We start from the raw sequence: 19,026 nt of genomic DNA, 5'->3' as shown, positions 1-19,026 counted from the left end.
ACTATATGACAAATCATTTTTCTCCTTTTAATATATTAATTATCATAGTCATTATAAATAAAAGCTTATTGTATAAAAACCTTTTTAATTGTATTTTATTTTCCGATTTTTATTCTTAATCTCTTAATCACATGTTACAGCGACCACTTTACTTAAAGCTAACAAAAAAAAAAAAAAAAAAAAAAAAAAAAAAAAAAGGCCAATTCGTCATTAAATACTCCATGATGGTAAACTTTTCATTACGTGCTCCAAGATGGCAAACTCAAACGAATTTTTCTGCGAGAAAATCCATCCTCCCTATCTGCTTCAAACTGCAATACATTTAAAAAAAAAAATGTAGAAAACCGTTCAATTGATATTTTTTGTATAATTCTTGTTTAAAAAGAAGGTTAAAAAGTTCGTTTTATCATCTGCGAAAATTTTAAAACTTTATAGTTGATACAATTTTAGAAGTTGGAATTTTAAAATCATGAACGTCAGTTTAAAAAATCTAGCGATTTTGTAAAAATTGCCGAAAATTCAGAAATTAAGTTACAATTTTTAAACAAGTTTCATCGAAATGATTTTTTCTGCGCTTTATTCGATGGGGCAAAGGGGTGGTTGCAAATCTGATATGTTTAATTTGCTCGTTAAACAAAGATATGTGCGAAAAATCATTAAAAAAAAAAAAAAAAAAAAAAAAAAAAAAAAGAAGAAGAAGAAGAAGATTTTGATTTGCCTTCGTAGTCGTCATCAGGAACGCAGAAGCAATGAAAATGCCATTAGAGGCAATAAAAATAATAATAATAACAAATTTTTTAATTACGTCCGAAGAGGCGTATTTTTAACGTTTTGTGTCTTACCTTTATTTATTGAATATCATGCTCTTTTGCACTTGAACCATAAAATTCATTTCAACAGCAATGTCGTAAAATAATTTTAAAATGAGCATATCTTTAGAATTTCCGATAGACAGTTCCGCTCGCTGAAGATAAAACGTTTATTAAAAATTGGATGGATCTAGGTACCGTTGTTTTATCATAATGCGATAAACATACATACATTTACATAGATTCTTCATTATTTTATTTCTTCAAATATAATGCAGGACTCTAACATTTGGTGGCAACAATTTGAAAAAGTGATACGCCGTTTACAGTGATTCGACGCAAAACGAAAAGAATAGTCCTTCAGGGACAAAGCCCATTTGGGCTTAAAAAAAAAAAAAAAAAAAAAAAAAAAAAAAAAAAAAAAAAAAAACTGAAAAGTTTCAGATTTTAAATTACCTTTAAAGAGGCGTTTTTTAATTTTTATGTCTTATTTATTAAATATCATGTTCTTCGCACTTAAACCATAAAATTCAGTTCAGAATTTCCGGTACACAATCTCATGCCTGGAGATAAAAACTGTTTTCTGTACAACGTCTCCATGGCTCGCTTTGAAATCCTTGAGTTTTTTAATAAAAAATTCGTTAAAGTTTTACGAAAAATGGAATCGATAATAAAAGAAATTCCAAGTTACAAATGTGGGCTTCCAGATACCCTTATTCGCAGCAGAATTACGTCATTCAAAATTCGATGGCTCTAGGTACCGTTGTTTTATCACAATAAAAGAAACATACAGTGTCTCAAAAAAGTGATGGGACACTTGTGCTTTACAAAAGGAAACTGCAATAAAATAAATTTAAAAAATATGTAAATTTTTTTGTGGGTGTGTTTCTTACTTAAATTTAGTAACAATTATTACATAACATACATTTTCTCAAAATATCAAAATATTAATTTAATAAAAATACAATTGTTTAGAACGGAGCAGAAAATGGCTCACTTAAGTGATGGGACACTACGTACTATGCAACAAAAATCGTCTGAAGTAAGCAATAAAAATATCTTTTGGGGTATTTATTTTTACTCAAAAGCAATTGCCAATAAATCATAAAATCGTCTGCAGTATTTCTCTCCAGTTTGTTTAGGAATTTTTGTGTTTTTTAGCTCTGTGGAGCCATAAATGCTAAACGAAAAGAAACTTTGCCTGAAATTCGAAAATTAATTATTAATTTGTATATTAAACGTGGAAAATCTATTAGAGAAACTGCTGAAACAGTTAACGTGAGTCATTCAGCAGTTTTCAGTATCATTAAACGATATAAAAAGAATCATATGATTCTGGATAAAAGAAGACCTGGCCGACCATCAAAGCTATCCAATGGAATAAAGCGAATTATCGTTCGAAATATTTAAAAAAAATCCAAGAATGAGTGCTCCTAAAGTTGCTGCTGATTTACAAGCATTATATGGAGTTATTGTTAATTCTGAGACTATTAGAAGAGTAATTTGATCTACTGAATATCACAGTAGAGCAGCCAGGAAAAAATTCTTCGTAAGTGAAAAGAATAGAAAACTCAGACTGGCTTTCGCAAAATCCAACATAAATAAGAATTCTGATTACTGGAATGAAGTTATATTTGTTGATGAGAGTAAATTTAATATATTTGGTTCTGACGGTAGAATCTTGGTGTGGAGAAAACCCAGGGAAGAATTTCGCAAACAGAACTTGGTGCCAACAGTAAAACATGATGGAGGAGGAGTTATGGTATGGGGGTGTATGTCGTCCGCTGGAGTTGGTAATCTTGTTTTTATTGACAGCATAATGGATCAGTACAAGTATATTGACATTTTAAATCAAAATTTGAAATCTTCAGCACGAAAATTGAACCTTCATAACAATTTTAAATTCTACCAGGACAATGGCCCCAAGCACAGTGCTTTGAACGTTAGACTCTGGCTGCTGTATAACCGTCCTGAAGTAATAAAAACACCCACACAATCTCCACAATTAAATCCCATAGAGAATATTTGGCAAGAATTGGAATGAAGAATTCGGAAACACACCTTTTCTTCAAAACAACAATTAAAATCGGTGCTTCAAGAAGAATGGAGTAAAATCACTCCAGAAATCACAAAAAAATTAGTCGAATCCATCCCAAGAAGTTTAAATCATGTTTTAAAAGTAAAAGGAAATCCAACAAAATATTAAAACATTTTAAGAAGTAAAATTTTTGGATAAATATTTGATGGAAAAGTAAGTGTCCCATCACTTAAGTGAGCCATTTTCTGCTCCGTTCTAAACAATTGTATTTTTATTAAATTAATATTTTAATATTTTGAGAAAATGTATGTTATGTAATAATTGTTACTAAATTTAAGTATGAAACACACCCACAAAAAATTTTACATGTTTTTTAAATTAATTTTATTGCAGTTTCCTTTTGTAAAGCACAAGTGTCCCATCACTTTTTTGAGACACTGTACGTATACATTTATGCAGATTCTTCAATATAATACAGGACGATAATACTTGGTGGCAACAGTTTGAACAGTGTGTGACCAAAATTTGAACTCGACAGCTTATGAAATAGTAGGTTAAAAATTGATCACAAAATTCTAACCCCAGTGAAACGCCATGAGTGAACTGTGTAATAGCTTATTAAAGCAGAGAGCTAAATGATAGAAAAACGTGAAAATAAAATTTTAATTAAATCACTTTGATCTTTCAGTATTGAAATATTGGTTATAGCACTTCTTTCACATCTGATATCAACAATTTTATTTTATAAAAATATATGAAGACCATTTTTGTTTTACTGTCACGTTTTAAACTTTCAGAAAGTATTTTGGTAACTCTGCATAGATTCTTGGACTTTAAGCTTATTGCATGCATGCTGCAGTCAACATTACTGCTTGCACATCGATGTACAATTCTGCGATAGCATCGGTGCTCAAAATGACAGGCATTTGAGGGTATTTATCGGTTATTTACGGTAATCTGGTTTAGTTTTCTATTGTTGCAAATACAATATTCTAAGAAGATAATTCATCAACATCCTATTCAGTGTCTACGAACAATGTTGAAATTTAACAGGAAAATGATAAACAGAGATATATAATATACGTTTATTGTTTGTTATGAAAAAAGGCCACAACAGCTTTTATTAGTCTTAAGGAAATTTCAGTGAGAGTTAGTACTACATTTTTTACGATAACGATGATCTGATTGTTTAACGCTTGATTTTGCAATGATAAATTTTCTTATAAGCAATTACAATGTCTCACAAAAGTGATGGGACACTTGTGCTTTACAAAAGGAAACTGTAGTAAAATAAATTAAAAAAACATGTAAAAATTTTTTGTTGGTGTGTTTCATACTTAAATTTAGTAACAATTATTACATAACACACGTTTTCTCAAAATATTAAAATAGTAATTTAATAAAAATACAATTGTTTAGAACGGAGCAAAAAATGGCTCACAAAAGTGATGGGACACTTACTTTTCCATCAAATATGTATCCAAAAATTTTACTTCTTAAAATGTTTTAATATTTTGTTGGATTTCCTTTTACTTTTAAAACGTGATTTAAACTTCTTGGGATAGATTCGACTAATTTTTTTTTGTGATTTCTGGAGTGATTTTACCCCATTCTTCTTGAAGCAATGATTTTAATTGTTGTTTTGAAGAAATGGTGTGTTTGCGAATTCTCGATTCCAATTCTTGCCAAATATTCTCTATGGGATTTAAGTCTGGAGATTGTGTGGTGTTTTTATTATTTCAGGATAATTATACAGCAGCCAGAGTCTAACGTTCAAAGCAGTGTGCTTAGGGTCATTGTCCTGGTAGAATTTAAAATCGTTACGAAGGATTAATTTTCGTGCTGAAGATTTCAAATTTTGATTTAAAATGTCAATATACTTGTATTGATCCATTATACTGTCTATAGAAACAAGATTACCAACTCCAGCGGACGACATACACCCCCATACCATAACTCCTCCTCCACCATGTTTTACTGTTGGCACCAAGTTCTGTTTGCGAAATTCTTTCCTGGGTTTTCTCTACACCAAGATTCTACCGTCAGAATCAAATATATTAAATTTACTCTCATCAGCAAATATAACTTCATTCCAGTAATCAGAGTTCTTATTTATGTTGGATTTTGCGAAAGCCAGTCTGAGTTTTCTATTCTTTTCACTTACGAAGAATTTTTTCCAAGGTGCTCTACCGTGATATCCAGCAGATCTAATTACTCTTCTAATAGTCTCAGGATTAACAATTATTCCATATAATTCTTGAAAATCAACCGCAACTTTAGGACACTCATTCTTCGATTTTTTTAAATATTTTGAACAATAATTCGCTTTATTCCATTGGATAGCTTTGATGGTCGGCCAGGTCTTCTTTTATCCTGAATCATATGATTCTTTTTATATCGTTTAATGATATTGAATATTGTTGAATGACTCAAGTTAACTGTTTCAGCAGTTTCTCTAATAGATTTTTCACGTTCAATATGCAAATTAATAACTAATTTTCGAATTTCAGGCAAAGTTTCTTTTCGTTTAGCATTCATGGCTGCACAGAGCTAAAAAACACAAAAATTTCAAAACAAACTGGAGTGAAAGACTGCAGACGATTTTATAAATTATTGCTAATTGCTTTTGAGTAAAAATAAAAACCCCAAAAATATTTTTATTGTAGTACGTAGTAGTATCTAATGGCGTCCCATCACTTATGTGAGCCATTTTTTGCGCCGTTCTAAACAATTGTATTTTTATTAAATTATTATTTTAATATTTTGAGAAAATGTATGTTATGTAATAATTGTTACTAAATTTAAGTATGAAACACACCCACAACAAATTTTTACATGTTCTTTTTAATTTATTTTATCACAGTTTCCTTTTGTAAAGCACAAGTGTCCCATCACTTTTGTGAGACACTGTATCAGTCAAAATAAAAGATTCCGTTTAACCAGGCTTAATACCCAGACGATTTCAACAAGCTAACACAAAATCATGGCTAATACAGAGGCTGTTCGTGCATTTTTCAGACGATTTTGCTTTGCTGAAAAAGTCGTCTGATTTAAAAACGTTTTTTTAATTGTAGCTATATTTTTGAAAGTATAAATTGTCGTCTGCTACTTGATGGTTTGTCATGGAAAATGGCGCTTTTAAAGAAGCAGTAAAAGCAGTATAAACGCTGTAAAACCATAGTTATTCGATATTTAAATTTGCAATAGCTAATATTGTAGACCAGAAAAGTAACAAACATCAAAGTTTGGCTTCATGTGGATAAATTGTTCCAAATACATATGCAATGGAAAAAAGAATGATAGAATGTTGCAAAGGTTAGATCTTTAATGTTAAAAGAAAATCCGCCAAATTAAAGAACAGTTCCAAAATCATTAAAGTGCTCGGTGTCGACTGTAAACAAAGGGATTAGTGCTGATTTGGATCTTAAAAAGGTGAAAATACATAGTGTGCATTGTCTTTCTCCACGACATACTACCCAACGTACAAAGCGTTGTAGAATTCGTTATGGGAAATATTTATCCGGGCAAAAATGGGAAAATGTTGTCACAATAGATGAATAATGGGTGTACTTAAATAATTGCCTTAAAAATATATCCATTTGTTATCATCAAAAAGGAGAAAAAAATCTTAAAACATGATTCAAAGAATCTGCAGAAAGTTTTTCAAAGGGATTTATGATTGTTGCTGATTTTTTATATAACGGCAGATAAAAATAAAGAAAGTGCAAAAAGTATTAAGATCAACTCCACATATTATCAGGAACATATTTTATATCGAATTTTCAAATATGGAAATACCTTCTCTAAATCCACAGTGCCATCAATCAGTAGAACTGCATCAAGGCAAAGGAAGAGGCCCCACGTCAAAATCCACTGTTAATTTCCTGGAAAAAATAGAACAAGGAATGGGTATCGAGTCCATACCCTTCAGTCATATCCCTAATAAATCTCCTGATATATCACCCATGGATTTTTGCTCTATTGGACTTTCAAAAAAGCGAATTGTCCAAATGTCAACCTACAATCCTACTCAGACTTTGGAAAGCTGTTCAGGAGGAATGGGATAAAGCACCTCTTCCGATATCATAAGTGGCTTTATTTTTATTGCCGTGGAAATTACGATGTAGAAATATAGTGAAGAATAAGGGTTATTAAATTAATCTTTTAAAATACAAAAATTTTAGGTAAAATATTTATGTAAATGCAATAAAAATTGTCTTTGCGAACACGCCTCTGTACGATGGCAGTTAATAAAAACGTAAGACATCGGTTCAATCCCTATTATAATTAATAGAAGAATAACCATTAACAATTTACCTGTGTTCTTTAACAGTTTGATTCAGAGATTAAATTCATGTGGTAATGTAAATTCAGTCAGCATTCAAAACAGAAAGAACGACGTTTTTATTTATTACCCTTGCATTTCATTAGGAATCAGTGGGAAAATGGAAGATTCATGGCTGTGCATTTAATACATATTTACAACTTGGCCATTTATTGTTAATGATGATTTAAAAATCTGTTAGTTTATTATTTTAAATTAGCCAGTTATTATGATTTCGGTCTTTACTATAACTTCGCCATTTCGTATAGAATGCAAATGAATTAGCCAGTATTTAAACTGCGGTTTTGGGATTTTAAGACAGAATATGTTTCTGGAGTCACTTGCATTGTTAATTTCCTGCCAGCTCTAATAGTTGTAATTATTCGGCTTTGCACTCTATCGCTGCCGACACTTTGATTCTGACGCTCTAGTAGAGTAGCGAGTCAAATTCTAGTAACATTTAATTTGTATATATACAACGTTTGCTGTACCTCTGTTGAAAGCTTGATTTAAATTGACTGTTAAATTTAGTTGCATCAGTTGTGGCTTATATTGAAGCATAAGAGGCTGGCTGTCTTTGCTTTCTAAACTCTGTTTGAATAAAAAGGTTATTTTTAACCTTCTCACGACTTAGTCTGAAAACGCGTCTTAACATGAGATTAATTAGTATTATCAGGTCAAACAAAACCCTACTAATCTTATATTAGGAAAGGCGAAGAGGGAGAAAAAACGTGTGTGACGTGGACGCTGCAACTGATCAATGTTTAGTAATGTTTTATCCAAAACATCGTGTAAGTAAAGTTTTTGATTAATTTCATGATTTATTTTGTTAACTTTACTGCACATTGTAGCGTATTGAGTTATGTTATATAAAACAACTGATTCACCTTTTTTAATCTTTATTTAATATTACCCGCTATGCGCCCAGCCTTCGCCTGGCTTTTAAATATACCGGGAAACAAAAGTTCTCTCGACAAACTCGAGAAACGTCGAATCCATGAAAGACGTTCAATTTAAAAACTGCACAGATGTCCAGTATCCAAGAATAATCTAACGTCCAAACGTCTAGTATCTAAGAGAAACATTCAATTTTAAAGCTGCACAGAATTATCGCCCTCATTTTTCCCAGTGGCAACAGTGCTGATATCAGCAACAATGGCAACAGTGATAAAACAGCAACAATGGCTGCTTGCCATTGTTGCTGATATAATGAGAGAGAATTATTAATTTGATGCGACTTCACCAGAAAAAATAATAATAAAATAAATTTCATTCGAATTTTGAAAAAATCGCTTCGAGGTGCACCGTCCCTTGTCCAGATGCACCAAATGTGTGATGACTATGTACCAAATTTCGTAGCCCTGGGTCTATTAGCTTACGAACGAAAGACACACACAGACAGATAAACAGACTGCTCCTTGTACTATATGTAGAGATTGTTATGTATTCCGTACATCTTTATATATATGCGGCTTAAGTGTTTGTCACCGATAGTTTATTGGTTGCTTGCGTAACTGTAAATTGTTTTATTTCCCGTGCAGTGCAGCGCGTGACGAATAATATGAGAAAGCTAAGCCGGAAAAATAAAAAATACAAGAGCACGTGCATTTAACATTTAATAAATAAATTTAACATCTATATATAATAGAATTCGGAAATGTGTAACCGGCAAAAAACGGCAACGATGAAAAAACAAATAAATAAATATCTTTATTATATGCGGCTTAAGTGTCTGTTTGTCGCCGATAGTTTATGGATTGCTTGCGTAACTGTACTAGCCAATGGGGTGAAGTTTCCACGGCACGGGTTGCTGTTTCAATTGAGACGTAGACAATTTCCTGTAAAACTTGCCTTTGCTATGACCATCAATAAGTCTCAGGGCCAAACGCTTAAGCGTATTAGCATTTTTTTGCCTGAGCCTGCATTTGGACACGGTCAACTTTATGTTGCCTGTTCAAGAGTTCCTGAAAGAATGGACGTAAAATTAAAAATAATGGATGGTCCTCTGCAAGGCGAGCTTAAAGATGATGGAAAGATCTACACAAGAAATGTTGTGTATAAAGAGAACTTTGACATGTGAATTGACATTTTATTTTTTAAATCACCTTTATTTATTGAGCTAGTGGTGGCTCTTAAGAAATGTACCGCCAGTGGTTTCCTTCGTTGCACTTTACTTTAAGCAATTAAGCAAGTAGAAGGGGCAAACCCCGTGGAGCAGCAAGCAAAGGGGCATCCTCGCCGCCTGCCCTGGGTAATTCAGTTTGAATTAGCAAATATCTTTGCACAAATCATTTTAATTACAATTTATAATATCTAAAACAGCGGTCATTTCGTATGACCACCGGGCTTTCTAGTATATAAATAACATGAGTGAAATTATATGTGACTTTGTATTTTTTCTGTATAATGTAACATGAAAATCTTAAAAGGAGATGCTCTGTCGGAAAAATGAGAATGTAGGCAAGTATATGTAACATGCAGTAAATGGTTATCTTGCTAAGATGGCGAAATATCGTCAAGATGACAACGGTTTTGGCGGCTTTTGTGCATTACTCGTTTTTCGCAAACCTACCAGCAGCCGAGCGGTAAGGTCGCTGAAAAGTGGTAGTTCGGTCCGAGGTTCGAATCCCGCGAACAGGCTGGCTGCGTACCGTGAACGGGCCATTTTTGTCGTTTTCTCCATGTGTATACAATCCATTTTCGCTTAAAACGTGCTGCACGAAGGCATCCTTCCCTTAGGCAAATAGCCCTCGAAGCTTTGCCGTAATTACATAAACAAACATTTTGTACAAATTTCGAGGATAAAGAAATTAGGAATTTTTCCCCTTCTGTCTACTTCTTCAGAAGGAAGACAATTCTGTCTACTTCAGAAGTAAACAGAGGGGAAAACATTCCTAAATACCTTTATAATTCTTCTGTCCCTTCACTGCATTGACTGCATTTTGGAGTACCATTCGTTGTCGGCTTACTTATTCGTATCTCGAGACATCGTTCGTCATCCAAGATATTTTTCGTTTGGAATATTTATTCGTGAACCGATTTGTTCGTGATACAAGGCATTCAAAGTTCCACGTATTAAAACATTTTCCCACGATCTTTTACTGAGCAATGCCGGCCAATGTTTCTTCTAATTTTTTTTGCTGACTGCGCAGTATATGGAAGCAAAAATGTTCAAAACGTATGTAAAAGTGTGCATGTGTGGAGGGTTCAAATTTTTTTTACCTCTAAATTTTATTTTTTTCTGTGAAATTTAGTTTTTTTTCCATTTTTAGGTGCAATTGTTTTATAAAATGAAATTTAAGAAAATGGTGAACAAGCCCATTATGCGCAGAATACAATATACTTTCGAAAAATTAATGCGCGGCTGCGCATTCGCGCAGCTTAGAGGAAAATTTTACGCCATCATACCGTTTTGAAAGCTCGGAAGCCTCAACTTGGTCTTCAAGAAAGACAACTGTTCATTTTTCAAAGATTTTTTTTTCACTCCCAAACTTCTTTTCATCGCTTATGAGCAATGAGATATTCCTATTTCGTAGTTAAATACATTTTCCCACTTTTTTAAAGAAATACCTTAATTTTCAAGTCTTGATATTAATTTTTAAGTCTTGGTATCTTATGAACATTGAGATATTCCTATTTCGTAGTTAAATACATTTTCCACTTTTTTAAATTTCTTAATGTTTAAGTCTTGGTATCAAGAAAATGGCTAAGCCTGACTGTTAATTTTACACTTTATCAATATGCTTCGGAAGTTTTTTTGAATTTATTGGTAATTGTTTTCCTATGTGGAAGTATTCACTTTCATTCAAATGCTGTAAAAAGAAGAGCAAACTGAGTAGAAAACTTAAAATAATAAAAATAAACCACTTTTATGTTTCTTTGGGTATGCTGATTTTTGAAATGCGTGAAGCTTTCCCATCATTATGCAATCGATCATAGTATCACGACTCCTAAAACAGGTAGCTCACGATTCATAAAAAAAAGAATTTGGTGAAAGAGCAGACGATATCCGGCAGTTGTGCCACATAAAGCAATGCGTTTGTATCAGTAGTCTAAAAGGCACGTAAGTGGTAAAAAACTGTTCACACGATCTCGTCTGCTGCTGTAGAAATTAATGCCAATAAGCGAAAAAGTAAATCGTTACACAAAAGTAGAGTGAATATACGATTTTTTTTACTATGTCTCCGACAGCGTGTCACTGAACTGTGATTTCAGATCATAGATGTGGCAGCAGTTTTAACTGGAAGTGTCTCGGAAGTTTTTAAGTAAGAAGTTCTAACTATATTCGATAATGTCACACGAATTTAATCCAATATTTAAAATTTAATTTTTACTATTAGAATTAATTTAAGTGCTTAAAAAGCATCTAATGCTAAGTGCTTCAAAAACGAAATAATATTCGTGGAATATAAACAGAAAGAATATTACGTTAAAGATAACTTAGTAGAACGTAATGGCAGAAACTGCTTGCTATTTAAGTTGCCTGAAGAAAAGTATTTTATCAAATATTTCAACTCTAGATGTTATTCAGTCTAGCATTAAAAAAATTTATAGACCTAATATAGCGTTTACGACATTAACCCACCCCCCTATTGCCATTCTCATGTTCCTTTCAAACGTTCTGCTAAACAAAAAATAATATCTTTCTATTCTTTTATTTCGCGTAAAACTTATTTTGAATACAACATTTTACTGTGGAAAAGGCAGAAAAACTGAGAGAAATTATTGATACATTGTTAGCTATTTGTTTTCGGGTATATCTCTGATCAATATTGTGGATGCGAGCCTGAACAAAAATTGCTCAGCTGGATATGGCTATTATAAATAGCAGGTACGTATGGTAACTACTTGCGTTGTTCATTTAGTATTTGAACAATATAATTATTCTACGCTTAGGCATATATATGTATAATTGGACTTCTTCCTCTCGCTCTGAAATGTTTTTTATCAGTCTATATATATAAATAAGAAAGTCTGTGTATTTGTCCTCTAACTCAGTCACTACTATAGCTATCGTCACCAAACTTTCCACAATTCTTTTCTGGGTCCTAAAAAAGGTTCGACGTCCACTTAAAAAAAAAAAAAAAAAAAAAAAAAAAAGCTAAAATCAGAGATATTAATTAAAAACTCGGGAAAACGATAATTTTCGCCCTCATTTTTCCGAGTGGCAACACTCTTGCAAACTGGAGATGAAAATCTGTTTTATTTCGAAAGTCGTTGCCACTGCTCGCTTTCAGATCCTAGAATTTGTTAATAAAAAATTTCTAAGTTTTACGATGAAATAAAAATAGCATTGCCAAACATTAAATACATTATTCCGGATTCCAAAAATTCGTTGGAAGCCATTTCGACTGTACCCATCTTTGTACAATCAACCGAGGTATTAATTAAAAACACCGAAAACGCAAATTTTCGCGGGCATTTTAAGTGAAAACAGTCTGGCGCTTTGGAGATAAAAATGCTTTATTTCGAAAAGTGTCTTTACTTTAGAGTTTGTTAATAAAAAATGTTTAAGTGTTACAAAATCTATACATATAAAGAAAAATGTCTTTTTGTGTGTTTGTTGTTTGTACGCGTTATTGATTTCTGGATAAATGTTTTGCAACATTTAATCGACTTAAATTGAATATAGGTGAAATACTGGAAGGAACTTGAGCTTTTACGACCATTTGATTAGGAGGACGAAAATCATCAAAAACTGCGTGCCATTTTTGCTGATATAATGAGAGAGAATTAGCTTATTTTTCTATCGAAATTTTTTATGTGGGTTCCATATCGCATCACACTGAAAAATTTATGACTATGAATCGTATTTTTTCCATCGTTATTAGAGACGGATTACAGCGGTATCGTTCTCTCTGTTTGTTAGATACACTACTGTCAATCTAACTCTGGTATGGAGTACTTCGCTAGTACTAAATAATACTGACATAATAAAATACCAGTTTATAAGAATTTAGCATACTTATAAGAGCCCATTAGTTTTGAGTAAATATGAAAATGATTTTATTTAAAATAAATTATATAATGATACTGACAGCTTTGTTCTTTCATTAAACATTTACATCACTATCAACGAAAGTTACCTGTTTATTACATTTTTTTTTTTTTAACATATCGAAGAATATCTCTTCGAGATGCAGTATTGTTTTTAACTTCGTGTATTTAGCATCCTTGCAGAATGAAAAATGTCTCCGCTTCAGGTTTGGTTAGGATTAATTTCCTAATGGAAGCACAATATACAAAATTTCAACTTTCTACGACTAATAGTTTTTGAGTTATGTGAGATATATGCATACGTACGTACAAAAATCACGAAAAAAAAAAAAAAAAAAAAAAAAAAGAAAAAAGAAACCACTTCTGAATCCCTTTTAAATCCATTTTACAATTTTTTTTGGAAAAAAGAATTCTGCATTCTGCCCTTTATTGCGTAACGAATCTTTCAAGTATACATTATTCCGTGACGTATAGACGTCACACAAAAAAATATCGTCCGTATGGTTTCGGGAACGTCAAAATGGATATTTCTCTTAAAATATGATACCAGACATTTTTCGTGATTATAATAGTTCCTTTTTACTTCGTACAAGGAAGTAGACACAAGCAAAATCATAATATAATTTAAAAATGTTGAAATTAAAATGTTTCTGCAAAAACAAACACAGAATTTAAATTTTTTTCCTTATATATTATTTTGCCATTTTTTAGCCCAAAGGGCATTAGCCGAGAAGGGTTATTAATTTCGTTTTCGCATTTTGCGTCGATTCACTTTCTGCATTGATTCACTTTTCAAACTGTTGCCTCCAAGTATTACAGCTTGTATTATATTTAAAGGAATTAAATAATGAAGAATAATAGCTGATATGAATAACAAAGTATTTAACTAAAGTAAAACAGTAAGAAAATTATTTGATCTCTAATAAAATAACACATTTTCGGCCCCCCCCAAAAAAACCTATCATTTTATTAAGAGAAGTAAAGAAGAATTTGCATGAAACGTGTGCTTTTTAAATTCAAGGAAAACACATAAAATTATTTTTGGATTTCCAAATCCTCGTATAAAAATTCATGCTTATGAATTACTTAAATGTAATACGAGATTAGGAGTAAAATTCCATTAACAGAAATGACAATAACAAAATATGTTTGCAGTTAGTATTGAGCTAAGAATAGGTTTTCATGAATGTCAGCAGCACATTATAAATTAACATCGATTTATATTTACCAAAATACATTAAAATACTTAACATCAAACTTCAGTCCAAATTATAGTTAAAAAATAATACAAAACCTCCTAAAGTATGAAATATGTAACTAGTAGATTAAGATCTACCTAAAAAAAAAAAAAAAAAAAAAAAAAAAAAAAAAAAAAAAAAAGTTCAAATTTTAATCTCACGTCAGACGATTTTGTTAACGGTTTTTACGCTAACGCTGAGCATCACAGGTTATCGATCTGCTCTTGGACTCACTCCAGTAAACACTTTTTGTTTGTTTGTTTGTTTTAACGTTTTATTATTAAGCATCGCTTTCTTCGCGCTTACGCCACGTAAAAGTCAAGAGCAAAATCATAAGATATTTAAAAACAACATATCTTTACAATTTCCGTTTTTTTTTTTTTTTTTTTTTTTAACCATTTGCCCTGAAGGAATATTAATTTCGTTTTTGTATTTTGCGTTGAAAACTTTAAAAGACTTTAAAGCAACTTCAAAAGACTTCAACGCAAAGTTTCCACTTTTCAGATCGTTGCCACCATATATTATCGCCCTGTCTTATATTCAAAGAAATTAAATAATGAAGAATCTGCATAAATGTATGTATGTTTCTCGCATTGTGATAAAATAACGGTACCTAGAGCCATCAAAATTTGAATAGCGCAATCTTCCATAGAATATGGGCATGTGGAAGCCCTAATTTGAATTTGAAATTTGTTTTATTATCGATTTCATATTTTGTATAACTTTAACGAATTTTTGATTAAAAAACTCAATGATTTAAAAGCGAGCAATAGCAACATTCTACGGGGGGGGGGGGGAACTTTTAAATCTCCAGCGCGCAGCACTGTGGATTGGAAATTCTAAAGATATGCTCATTTTAAAATTATTTTGTGACATTGCTCTTGAACTGAATTTTATGGTTTAAGTGCAAAGAACATGATATTTAATAAATAAAGTTAACGCCCAAAACATTAAAAAAACGCCCCTTTGGACATAATTTAAAATATGAAACCTTTCAGTTCTTTTTTTTAAATTTTATTTATTTAGTTTTCTGTGTGGGTGTGTTGTTTTTGTTAACTCTAATTTCAACTCCTCGTGTTCCACAAAGTACACCACGAGGCTTATACAAGTAAATTATAGCACTAACAAAATAAACAAACGTACAATAGCACTGCAAACGGGAAAAATTATTAAAAAACAGTAAATAAATAAAAAATAAGTAAAAGAGAAATAAAAAGTAATAAAATAAAAAGATATCAATAGTTCTGGCTGCCATACTTTTTTTATATTTTCTGTATTGTTTATTTCAAAATTACTAAAAAATTGGAAAATTACTTCTTTTTTTAAGTGGCTACACATTGCTTTCAAATAGCCGAATTTACGGATTAAAATTGAAATCTACATATCTTACATTATGGCGAATGGCAACAGCCTGGAACGCTACGGATAAAAATGTTTTATTTCGAACATTGTTGCCGCCACTTCCTGCTTTCAAATCTTTGAATTTTTTAAACAAACATTCATTTAATTCGTACAAAATATGAAATAAATCAAAAACATATTGAAATTCAAAATCTGGGCTTGAAACGTTGGTGGCTGTAGAGGTCGTCGTTTTCTCATAATACGAGAAAAATAATACGCGCAGGTTCTTCGTTCTTTAATTAAAAAAGAAAAATAATACATGACGATAAATTTAGTGGCAACAATCTGAAAAGTGATACGGACAAAAAGAGCGTTTCGAGACTAACAGTACCTCCTGGTGATAAAAACTAGATTGAGGAGTTCATAAGTTAAAATATGCTATCTTACATGCATAATCTCAGTTTTAAGCCCAAATTTGCTAGAAGATACCGAGCGTAAGAATTGGAGCTTAAAGCAAGATGGAAATTCTATGTGACCTACATTACACCGAAAGCAAAAGACTGGAATATTAAGCATGCTAAATTATACATATAAAGACATACGCCGCAAGAATTTGCTTTCTTTCAACGACCTGAATTTTCAGTAAAATGTTTCACTGGGAAATTTTTTGAAAGTAATAATTTCACAGAAATGGAAAACGATATATGTAGAGCTGCCCGGAGTTATAGATAAGTAGCGTCAAATAATTTCTTTTAACTCAGCATATACAATCAGTTCCATCTAAGTAATCCTTCAATTGCTTTGTAGGTGCATTTGAGAAAACATTTAGAATGTTTGGAGAAATTTTGTTAGGGTATACGAACAAAAGAGGTGCAGATAACTACCTGTTGTAGAAAAGTATCTGAGAAAATAAGCACCTACTTTGAATGAGCATGTGAGAAACAAGAAGCTGCGTAAAACAATTTTTCAGAGATCAAAGGATGATTACATCTCAGTGTCTTTCAAAATGCAACCCTTAAATTTTTTCTTACACTAGCTAATTGAGCGGAAACGACCTAAACTATGTATCATAAAAATTTATATATATATATAACAACTTCAATGAGTCAAATAGTGCAATTTCATAAAATTATTAGAAAAAGGGGGCAATTTGACCAGAAAGGATATTAATTTCATTTTGGCATTTTGTGTTGGTTCACTTATAAACATCGTTTCACTTTTCATTTTGTTGCCACCAAATATTAGAGCCCTGTATTATATTTGAATAAATTAAATAATGAAAAATCTGCATAAATGTCTCCAAATCTCGGCCTTTCACAGTAACATATGTTATGTTTCTCGCATTCTGGTAAAACAACGATACCTAGAGCCATCAAAATTTGAATAACGTAATTTTCCACTGAATATGGGCATGTGGAAGCCCTAATTTGAATCTGAAATCTGTTTTATTATCGATTTGATATTATGCAACACTTCAACGAATTTTTGATTAAAAAACTAAACGATTTCAAAGCGAGCAGTGACAACACTGTACGACAGAAAAAAAAAAAAAAAAAAAAATTCCAGCGCGAGACGGTGTCTTGAAAATGCTAAAGGTATGCTCATTTTAAAATTATTTTGCGATATTGCTGTTGAATCGAATTTTATGGTTTAAGTACGTAGTTTATCGTCTCTTAGAAAATAAAATATTAATTTTTAATTGATAAACTATTAAAAAGTGAGATTTTGAGAAGTTCAACACATATTTAAATGTAGTGCGTGTAGTGGAAAAGAAAAATCGTAAAATATAAACTTTAATGAAGCATTTTTAAATGCAAATATATTAAAAACATTAAAAATATTTTTCAAGAAAACTGCTGCTTATGTCGAAGAAAGATCCTTGGCTTTTCGAGAGAAATAAAGTTTCAAGTTAATTGCGAAATTTAATTTAATTTTAATAAAATTACATAAAACCACCAACAATTCAACTGACCGCGTTTCGTCTCTCTAACATTTTTGAACAATACTCCTATGCAAAAATGTAAAAAGATTTATATATATATATGTATAAGTTAACAGAAAATTCTTAGTGCTTACGCTAAAAAGTAGCTTAAATACTGTGGCTCCGGTGACAACTTTAAGATAAGTAAAATAAAGTGCAATGAAAAGTGTAAACATTAAATAAACAATATTAACACTAGAATATTTACAAATAAAATTCAAAACTAATAATTGTAAGTAATATGCTGACCAAGGTAAGGCATACTTTAAACAGTAGAATAAAAGTGTGACATAAGCAAAAATACAAAAACAAAAAAGCGGTAAATGGTAGATTAGCCCAATTCGAATCTCATTACTGACTCTTCGGGGGAAATTTTTATAATGATTTTCGAATCCAGCTAATTCCATATCGTGTTTCGTCGAAACAGACAATTGAAACTGTATACGAAACTCTTTTTGAATGTCTTTTTTAGTTTGTTCTCTTTTCTTTAATTATTTATATATATATATACCCCTTACGCAGACTTTGTTTTCGCAATCTTCGGTCGTAGTCATATACTTCCAACTACAGAAGTAGTGTTTTAAAAGAAAAGAATATTCCTGTTTTCACAATGTCAAATTAAAAAAAAAAAAAAAATATTTTGGATAAATAACGAAATCTAATTTTTAATGCGGTCTCCCGATTCCTTTACTTATATTTGAGAAAGTTTTAATACTTGAAATGAAAAAATAAAAATACAAGAAGTTCGACTTCCGTGCGCCAAAAATTGAACGGGGTATTAAATTCAAAATTTGCAATTTTTGATGTCATTTTGGACTTGCCTGGAGGTGTAGGTTAATTAAGTTAAAATACGTCGACGAAATGGTTTTAAATGGAACGCAACAAAAAATGTGTATAATTTAATAAGAGTAAAAGTAAGTCATGTCATATCCACATCAGATTTTTTAACTAATTTAAGATTTGCGTAAAGTCTGTAAAAAATTTATCGGCAAAAGTAATTATTTCTCGTGCTTCCTTAAATCGTGTGCGAGATAAGGAAATATAAAGGTTTTTTTATTTTGACTCAGAAGTGAAAAATATGACAGGAAGGAAAGTTTTAAATACAGAGTACTGGTTTTTAAGTTTATTTGGCAACTAAATTGTCCATCTCATTAATTTCCCTTATTTTAGAATATTATATTATTATGTATATATTTCATACATACAAACTCTTTAGTCTTGCACTCTTTCTCAAGCGTTTTCGACTAATGTATGGAAAACTAGGCTATCGGAAATCGTACAGTTTCTTTGAAATCTTC

The 19,026-nt window shown here is 31.3% G+C and overlaps 1 protein-coding gene across 3 annotated transcripts in view; it reads right to left on the bottom strand.

The window, feature by feature from the left end:
* LOC118194753 (CD151 antigen-like) overlaps positions 1-19,026 on the bottom strand; it is a 117,142-nt gene that overhangs the window by 70,977 nt on the left and 27,139 nt on the right. The window contains exon 2 of one of the 3 annotated variants that reach the window (XM_085812017.1): positions 6,646-6,731. The exons of the other annotated variants lie outside the window; for them this stretch is intronic. The gene's annotated coding sequence lies outside the window, so the exon portion shown is untranslated. The remainder of the gene's footprint in view (positions 1-6,645; positions 6,732-19,026) is intronic. 3 annotated transcript variants of the gene reach the window in all.

The sequence above is a fragment of the Stegodyphus dumicola genome, chromosome 2, assembly GCF_044657685.1.
Source record: "Stegodyphus dumicola isolate Sdum_Otavi_A_Nest chromosome 2, ASM4465768v1".
NCBI classification, from domain to species: domain Eukaryota; kingdom Metazoa; phylum Arthropoda; class Arachnida; order Araneae; family Eresidae; genus Stegodyphus; species Stegodyphus dumicola.
This window is presented reverse-complemented; position numbering and strand designations above follow the sequence as displayed.